Below are 8,992 nucleotides of genomic sequence, written 5' to 3' on the forward strand. Positions count from 1 at the left end.
GGGATGGGATGGGATGGGATGGGATGGGATGGGATGGGAGCAGGCCATGTGGAACTACCCTGCACAGGTCCCTCTGGCAGCCTCTGGAGCACCCCTTGGCCAGTGGCTCAGCATCTTGATTTACAGTGAGGACTGGAAGATTTTCTCTACCATCAGACACTCCTGTTGGAGGAGGTCATCATCCTGATTGACTGATCATCCTGATTCCCAGAGAAATGGGCTGAGAAGGAAGTCTGGGCTATGGAGCTTCTCCTGCCTACACAGCCAGCAAGATCAGAACACTGTAGCACTGTGGTTTGTGTGTCAGAGGCTGCAGTATTTATTACACAGGACACAGCTCATCAGAGCAGCAACAAAAAGCACAGCTTGGGCATGTTCCTTGGACAACAGAGAAGGAAATCCAGTAAATCCACTGCTCTGCAAATCCCCTGCAGAAAGAACAAGCATGTGCTGTAGCCGGAGCATCAGCACCCCTTGATTTTGGAAGGCTGAAGATATAAAAAGGTCCCACCTACCCAGAAGGCATCCCACAACATCCCTCTGCTGCATCAGAGAGACAGCTTTCACTGCCAGAACACTCCTCTTCTGCGTGGGGAGAAGCTGGAGAGGACAGGGACACCAGAGTGGTGTTCAACCTGCTGCAGTGAATGGAACATTCCCATCTTAACCCCGGGCACAGAAATGGTGATCTAGCCAAAAACTCTAATGCCGCTGGTTTCCAAATCCTATTGACCACCGGGGATCTACCCACACTGTCAGCTGGCCAGAACCTAAACCAGCACAGCAAGCTCAGGACAAAGGGTTAATAGCTCAGGAACGGAGCTGTTGAACCAACCAGGACAAGCAACAACCAGTCCCACACTGGCCTGCCTTTCCCCATGTCTTTGCAAGCTTCCAAGGCTCTGGTGGACCTCCTAGTGGGAATCTTCCCCTATTTCCAGCTCCTCAATCACACTGAGCATCAGGAAGTATCTGCCACTGCTGAGCTCTGGGTGAAAGCAAAGCTTGGTGTTTCAGAACTGTAAAAGGAAGGAGAGATAGTAAAATCCAAGGGGAAATGAAGAGGTTATAAACTAAAAAACACTGACATAAAGGATAGAACAATGCTGCAAACAAGTTTCCCTGCAGAACTCTTATTCCAGCTGCCAAAAGGAGCTGTATCCCATCCCGCCTGCACAACCGTGCGATCTTATCTTCTCCACCCTCCTCCTCTCTCCAATTGTTTGGGAAAATTAATTGATAAAACCAGCCTTAATTAAATAGGAAACATGCCCATGTTTGCACAACTCGGTACACAATCGTGTCTCAGTCAAATAAACACTGGTGCCCGAATTACACTTGGGAATTCGCTGCGGCTTGGGGTTTTAAATTTGTTGCAGCAAGCTTGGGAGCAGAGTTCCAACAGGAGTCTTTTCTTCTCCTCCCATCCTCTGTACTAGGAGGAGACAGGGAATAAATCTACATGCAGAGAGGCTCACTATTGGTTCCAGCTCAATGTGTACATGAGGATCATTTCAGGACACACCATATTGAGACACGCTAGCCCAAAAGCAATTATTTTTTCTCACCACTTCTCAGAACCCAGACCAACCAAACTGCCCTGAAATAGCAGCACAGCTCTCGAAATAGCATCATTTCTTCTCTTTTTGAAAGCAACACCCACACTCAATCTTTGATTTCGAGCCATCCCCGAGCAGTTACCACTTCTTCACCATTCAAGCCACAGGGAAAATCATTAAATCCAACAGAAACACCGTGGGAAGAGAGCCAAAATTAGAAAAGCCAAACACCACACGGATTTACTCCCACAATAACTGGATCAGCTTCAGCCTGGAACAGACCAGACATGACTCCAGGAAAAATAATGTCTCTCCAGGTGCAGCTGCGTGGAGGGGACTTCTCCTGGGCTCGTGGTTAAAGGCAAACCACATGTTCCAGCTTTATAAGGCAGCAGACACGTAACCAGGGCTGGCCTCAGCACGCTGAGACACACGGCCCCCTCCATCCTGCTGTCTGCACAAACACGCTCACACAGCAGCCCAGAGCCCAGGGCAGGGGAATTCAGGTTGGGAAGCATGTCCTCTGGATCCTGAGGAAGCCTGGGTTATGGCTGGCAGACTGGCTGGCTGAGTGGTTTGTACCCACCAGAAGCTTCCCCCGGAGAAGACTGGAGTTTTGCCCACGGGTTTGCACGCAGCAGCAAGAAATGTTTTAACACAAAAAGCACTGACCTTCTCCTCACTATACACTGTCTGCATCCAGGTAACCTGGAGATACCCAAAGGAAATCGGTACTGCCATGGAAAACCTTCTATATAGGAATATATCCCTGCTGTAAAGCAACAGAAGCAACTCGCCCAGCTGAGTGATTTTCCTCCTGAGTGTGAAATGGAGCAGAGAGCAGAAACAGCTCATGAATCATGGAATCACAGAATAGTCTGGGCTGCAGGGGGACCTTTAAAGGTCAAACGAAATCAAAGCCAAGGAACAGAAGGGTGGGTGAGGAAGGAGATGAAAACACCACAGTGACACCTTGGGCTTTGTTCCCACCTTGTCGCAAACTTCAAAACAAAGCCCGAGGACGAAATTTTGTCTGGAGATTCCAACAGAAAACCTCCTCCCATCGACTTCTTGTGCTTTGAGGTTACTGAGTGCCTTGCAGGCAAGTGCAGCCTGGAGTGCCATGGGATGCACTCCAGTGATGGATTATCACTGCTGCAAGGTGCCTTTCATTTCTCCTGACACACCTGAACTCAAAACATTTCTTCTCTGTGACAGTCAAGACATTTTAATGGAACAAAGGGAAGTTTACTTTGTACTTATCCTCTTCATGAAACTGTGCCTCAAACAGCTTCACAGAATTGAGGTAAAGTGTTGCTCAGAAAAATTAAATAGCTCAGGCTGAGGAGAAAAAGAAAAAAAAAAAGATTTTAGATCTAAGAGATTTTTCACAGAGCAGGAAGACTTGTCATTTGGTAAACAGTAGAATCTTGGAACTGGGACACTTGGGATTTATCTCTTCTTCCACAGCCTTCCCATGTGACTGGGGTAAAAGAATGACAATCCTACCCATAACTGGTTAAAAATTTAGCACAATTTCAACGTGTTCAGGTGGGGGCTCTCATTTTATTCAGCACAACCACGCTCGATCCTCTCAGTGCCTCAGCTCTGCCGAGTGCAAAACAGCACGAGCACCGGGCTGTGCCAAAAAAGCAGTTCCATTAATGCCCTCGAATGAAAAGGAATCAGTGTAAGGTATTAGATCCCCACCAGGACAGAGCCATGTGCAAGTCGGATGAGGCAACAAGCCAGTAGATTTCAAATCACCGCTTGCATCCATCCCATAACTACACGCTGAAATCCCTGCAGATAGGCTGGCATGTTGGCAGGGAAAATTTGTCATTTCTAAATTTAGCAGACACTTCAGTCATTGTGCGATGCTTCAAAAGCAGTGGAGATGTAAAGTGGAGCTTGTAGGAAGACCATTTAAACCGAAATGAGAGCTCCACTCACTGAGCAAAGGCTTTTCTTAATTCCCTTCCTGTTTGGACAATTTGATCCACTGCTTTTTTTCTCCACTACAACCACAAAGGTCTGTCCTGCAGTGAATGGATAGGCTTTTTTCTGGGATAACTTCCAGGTTAAAGAGAAAGGATTTACACTTGAATGAAACATAGGCACTGTATTTGGAAAATTTGTTTTGAAAACTTGGGAAGGAAGCAAAGCCTCCTTCATTTAAAAAGGGACTCAATTAACATTCTCCAACAAGTCTTCCTATCGAAAGAACAGTACTTGCTGGGGGACATGTGATCTGAAACTTGTTCTCCTCACTCACAATGTCCCTTTCTGAGACACAGGGCACCGCTCTGGGGAGACACGAGGATCTCCGCGCAGCTTTCCAAAGGCCTGCCTGTCACGGGCAAGGCCTTGACTCCAGGCATCAGCTGTTCTGTGACTTAAGCTCAGGAAACTTAAAATAGTGCTTAAAGACCCTAATGAAGACCTACAGTGACGCCATCCTACTGTGGATCCCTCTACAAGGACAGCTCATCCTCAGCCAGAGCGGCGGGAGGAATCCTCGGCAGGCGATTGTCGCTTCTTTGTTTTCCTGAACGCAACGGGTTTTAAAACCCGCAAAGAAGACACTGATGACCAACCAAGGTGGTGTTCTGCTTTTGATTCCTGCATTTCTGGGTGTGGGTTTGATCTGCAGCAAGCTGCAGCCAGACAGGACCACTCTAAGGGTTATCTTGGCTTCGTGAAACAATCCTGCAAGAGCTGGGCATGCCCACATATTGCCCACGCAGGAGGAGGAAAACAACCTATGCCATCATTTTTTTTCCAGCTCAACTTAAAGGGAGGGGGCAAAAAAAAGGCTACTGACAATTTAATGTGCACTTTTATTTCTGAATTCCCTTATCAAGTGCACATGACAGAGCATTCTTCACCCTTTAATAAGTACAGGTTGAAGTCGAGCCTGACTGGAAGTTGATGATGGATTGAGAATGGGAGTCTGTGTGAATACACAGCAGATTGGGATGGGAGATAAAGGCATTATTAGTGGATATTGCAACAGAAGACATGCAACCACCACCTCATTCAGCGCTCTGGGGACCATCTGTAGCAGACCACTCTCCTTCATTCCTTCTGGATGCCTCCAATTCCCGTGTGACCCAGGTACGTGCAACAGAAGGGAAAAAGTTACCTGCAGCTCCCCCCCATCAGTGCCTCACTGGGACCACGCAGGGAAAACAAGGACACAGAGCTTGTCCCAGTAATCTGGATGCTGAGATGTGAGCTACCCTTTTGGAAAAAAATATGATTTTTCCCCTGCTGACCGTGCTTTTAGTTCGGGCACTAAATCAGGTGTGGATAACTATAAAAACTCGATTGATACTCTTTAGATCATCCAAAATAAATTGGTGGTTTGGGAGTTTGTCTAAACCAAAATGGAGCAAACACTTGCCCTGAAATCTTTTCCCACCACCCAAAATAAAAGCCATTAAGGAGTTTTGTTACCAAATAAGATTTTCCAGGGGAAAGTAAACAAGCTCTAAATTCACAACACAGTGGAACACAATACAAGTACCTCCCTCTTAACCCTTGCTGGTGACAAACACAGATGTCAAGAGAGAAAGCAGCAGAGAATCCTCTAAACATCTCATGCAAATGAACCACAAGGTACTTTGCACAGCTGGTAAATGAGCTGCTCAATGATAAACACACTTAGCAGAGTTTACATTTGCTGAAGACACTCAAAGATTAAGAGGCCTGCTCCTGTCTTTCCTGCCAACTACAGGCAGATGCTGGACAGCACAACAAGGTGAAGGTACTTCTTAGGTGAGGTGAAGCAAGAAATAAATGAAAATCTGTAGCTTTTCCCAAAAGCTCACTCAAGATACAGGGCCACAAGTTGGGCTCAACATGAGCCTTGTGTGAAAACCCTCCATCCACCCCAAGGGCATCCAACATCTGGACAGGACACAATTCACACAGTCACTCCCCCACTACCTTGAGCTGAAGATCCCCTTGGCAGATGGATCTTTTCCACCTTGTAAAACTTCCTCCTGAGAATGTAACAGGTGGTGACAACTCATGAAATGTGCTCATATCCACACATCTTTAAATAAAAACACTCATCTACAGAAGCCTGGCTTTGTTTTTTTGTTAAAAAGAGTCAATCCACTCCATAAGTTTAAAACTGGGTAACTGTAGTAACTTTATCTTCTCAGGGAAGAAAGGGGAGAGTATTTAATAATCAAATAGTTTCTCCCCTCCATATGTAGAACTGGTCATACCAACCCCTGTGAAAGCTTTCTGATCCTGCCCCTGCACAGCTCCATGTACTGAAAACAAGCTTTAGGACCAGGAACTTGCTGCAAAGTCCAGGTGTCCCACACACACAGGAAGAGAGAGGCATATTCTCTGCTATAACACATCGGATTTAACAACAGGGATGAAAAGATCCTGCATGTTTTATCAAAATGCCCCTCTGAGAAGGATTTGAACCACTAAAAAAACTCTGCTTTTAAAAGTGAAGCTGCCTGGTCAGCATGGGCAAAAGTCTGAAAGCGTTGCAACTCTTTGCTCTGGGACTCAACTATTACTGTAAATTTTGCAGACAATACAGAGCCTCTGCCTCAGGAAGTTGCTGGAACTGAAGTGACGGGGACACGGCCCCGTATTTACACCCCAGCCCCGCTGTGCATCTTCTTGTGCCCATTTGTCACCGAGCACATCTTCCCCTCCCTGCTGCAAAGCAGATTAAGCTTAATAAACTTATGTAGTTGTGAAGTGTACTGCCTGTTATCCAATTAGACAGCTAACGAGATCTGAGTAGCAGCACGTAGGCACCGGTGACTGTCGGCTGATACCTGGTACGGATTAGACACGTTCCTTATTTTTCCAGCCCTCGCAGAAAAAGGGTTGGGATTGGTTCAAAGGCTGCTCTGAAGACTGGATTCAGGTAATTGTTTAATTCTGTTTGGGACCCACGAGCACATCACGTTTGTTTCCTCTTGATCTCCTGGAGCTGTCACATCGCAACCGTCCCGCTACAAAACTCTCGGTAAATCTGCTGCGACCTGCTCACCCAAACTCTCAGTATGGACAGGGCCAGATCCCACCACCTTTATGGTCCCTTCCAGCTTCAGAAATACATGGAGCAACAGAGGAAAACGTCCAGGAGTGATAAGGACATTCAGAAATTCACCTTTATTAGCTCTGGCGCTGTTCCACGTGACGTTCTCGTAAGATCCACGCAAGGAAAACACGGATCAGATGCAATCGCCATAAAATGGCTGCATGACAACATCGTTCTCGGAGCATAATTATCAAGGGTTTCTTATGTAACTGGGAGAGCACTGGAAAGCGGGTCCAGCCAGGCACAGGGGCTGTGCAATATTTTCATTACCGGTGTGGATGACAGACCGGAATGTATGGCCGCAAACCCAGCAGATGATTCAGCTGGGAGGGTTTGCAAACACCATGGTGTACAGATTTCACCTTCTGAATTATCTCGACGCGCTGGTCTAATAGACAACAAGAGGAAACACTTGAGCAAGAGGAGTCACAGGTACAAGTGCAAAGGTGGGGAGCGACTTCCTATTCAGCCACACTCCAGAAAAGACTCTGAGAGGGCCAAGGTAAAAGTGGGAGGGTTCAGCAGTGCCCCACAGCTGCACAAAGGCAAAGCTCAAGGGATGGTCCACAGAAAGACTCAGCTATGCCTTGAAAAGTCTTGCCCTCAGGTGCTCACTGCTGTGCTTTTTGTGAAAGCAGACCTGAGAGAATCCTGTGGAGAACAACAAAATTAAAAAAACACCAGGTATGAGAGTAAGCTGGATCCTTTTAAGCCAGACGTGTTCCTAAGAGCAGACTAGCCCAGGCAAGCAAGCAGGACACGGCCCGAGGGGAGCCTCCTCCATCCAAATCCTGCAGGAAAATTCAGGGTTTCACTCTCCTGAGTTTAACCCTCTGGCTTTAATCTTTGTTTAGAAACAAGGTAATGGCCATCGATGTATATGGAAAGAACAAAAGACCGGGGCTCATTAACGTAGAAGAAGAGACCAAAACCTACTTTTTAGAATCCCATGTGCTTTTACTTCTCACCCCTCTTCTCCCAGCTCACTCACTGTACTGAAAAGCTCCACCACAGGTCAGTCTCAACACAAATTTTTCACTGTTTTGAAGCAATCCCCTCATTAGCAGATCTTTTAAAGAGTGACCATCCTAGAGACACTTGAATTGTTCTCACAAATGGGGAGATGTGGATTGGATGGGTGGAACACACAGCTTTAAACTGCCAGAGGGTAGGGTCAGATTGGATATTGGCAGGGGGTTGGAACTGGATGGTCTTTTAAGGTCCCTTCCAACCCAAACCACTCTGTTGTTCTGTGACTCTGTGGTTAAAATTTGGTTGGATCACTGAGCTCGAAAGGTAGGAGCCAGCAGACTGGAAAACATGATGGAGGAAAAGAGAATGAGGGAACAGGGTTTGTTAAACTTGGAGAAGAAATGGCAGTTAGTGGGGGATCCAACTTACACCTTCCACTACCTAACTGGGGGCAACACGTGACTGGAAAAGGTCCAAAACTTGATCCGAAATGTTCACAAAAAACCTACCTTTGATCCTGGCCCTGCCTGGAGCAAGAGGTCAGGCAAGGAAGCTCCAGATGTCCTATTCCACCTCAGTTACTCTTCAGTTCTAAGAAACCTCTATCAAGGAACAACGAACAAGGGAAATTGCCCAGTAGCCTACATCACTCTACACCTGTTCAGTGCTAACAAGTACTTTAGACTCAAAAGCTGTCAATAAAATGCCTTCCACACGACTAAACATCCCAGTATCTGAAACTGGGGGAGAAAAAAGAGTAAGGAATTAAACACTGAGAGCTTTCACTGCCACTGGAAACAGAACAAGAGAGACTGGAGACTCACGTTATGCAAGTTGTACTGATGAAGCTCTGGAGAAAACTGTGAGGAATTCAAAGAAGATACATAGTGATAGTTCAACAAACAACAAAATCCAGACTGCTCCTCCCTACCTGCTCTTCCCACCGCAATAAACACGAGTTGATGCCAAGAGACGTTTCAGACCTGTCCAGACCAGCCTTCTTTTTTTGGTGAGAGCTTCCTCAGCTGTCTCAGGACAAAGGCTCCCTGTGTGCAGACACACCTCTCACACAGACTTCCTACTCTCTCCCACTGAAAGGTATAAGAGGTGTTAATAGATCCAGAGAAAACGCCTGGAACAATATACACAGACAAGTTTTTTCCTTCTCCCCCCCCCCCCCCCCCCCAATAAAGTGAAGCAGTTTACCTTAGTAAATAATGTTTCTAGTGCTTATCTGCTGCGTTTTCTGTCACGTTTTATGTTTGAGTGCTACCTCTCCTCTCAGAATAATCTCCACATCCACGCTTTACCAGCTTTAGAAATGCATGAATAACCGAGTCCTTCACGGAAACAAAGATACAGGAGGTACAAAATCAGA

General features: G+C 46.5%; 1 protein-coding gene across 1 annotated transcript in view; it reads right to left on the bottom strand.

Annotated features, from left to right (window-relative positions):
- Positions 1–8,948, bottom strand: part of SMOX (spermine oxidase) — a 42,080-nt gene extending 33,132 nt beyond the window's left edge. The window contains exons 1-2 of the mRNA XM_027906296.1: positions 8,821–8,948; positions 8,546–8,705 (exon numbers count right to left, since the gene is read on the bottom strand). The gene's annotated coding sequence lies outside the window, so the exon portion shown is untranslated. The remainder of the gene's footprint in view (positions 1–8,545; positions 8,706–8,820) is intronic.
- Between the last annotated feature and the right edge of the window lie 44 nt (positions 8,949–8,992).

Source organism: Empidonax traillii, unplaced genomic scaffold, assembly GCF_003031625.1.
Source record: "Empidonax traillii isolate 1590-97213 ecotype Southwest subspecies unplaced genomic scaffold, ASM303162v1 scaffold1273:size490713, whole genome shotgun sequence".
NCBI lineage: Eukaryota > Metazoa > Chordata > Aves > Passeriformes > Tyrannidae > Empidonax > Empidonax traillii.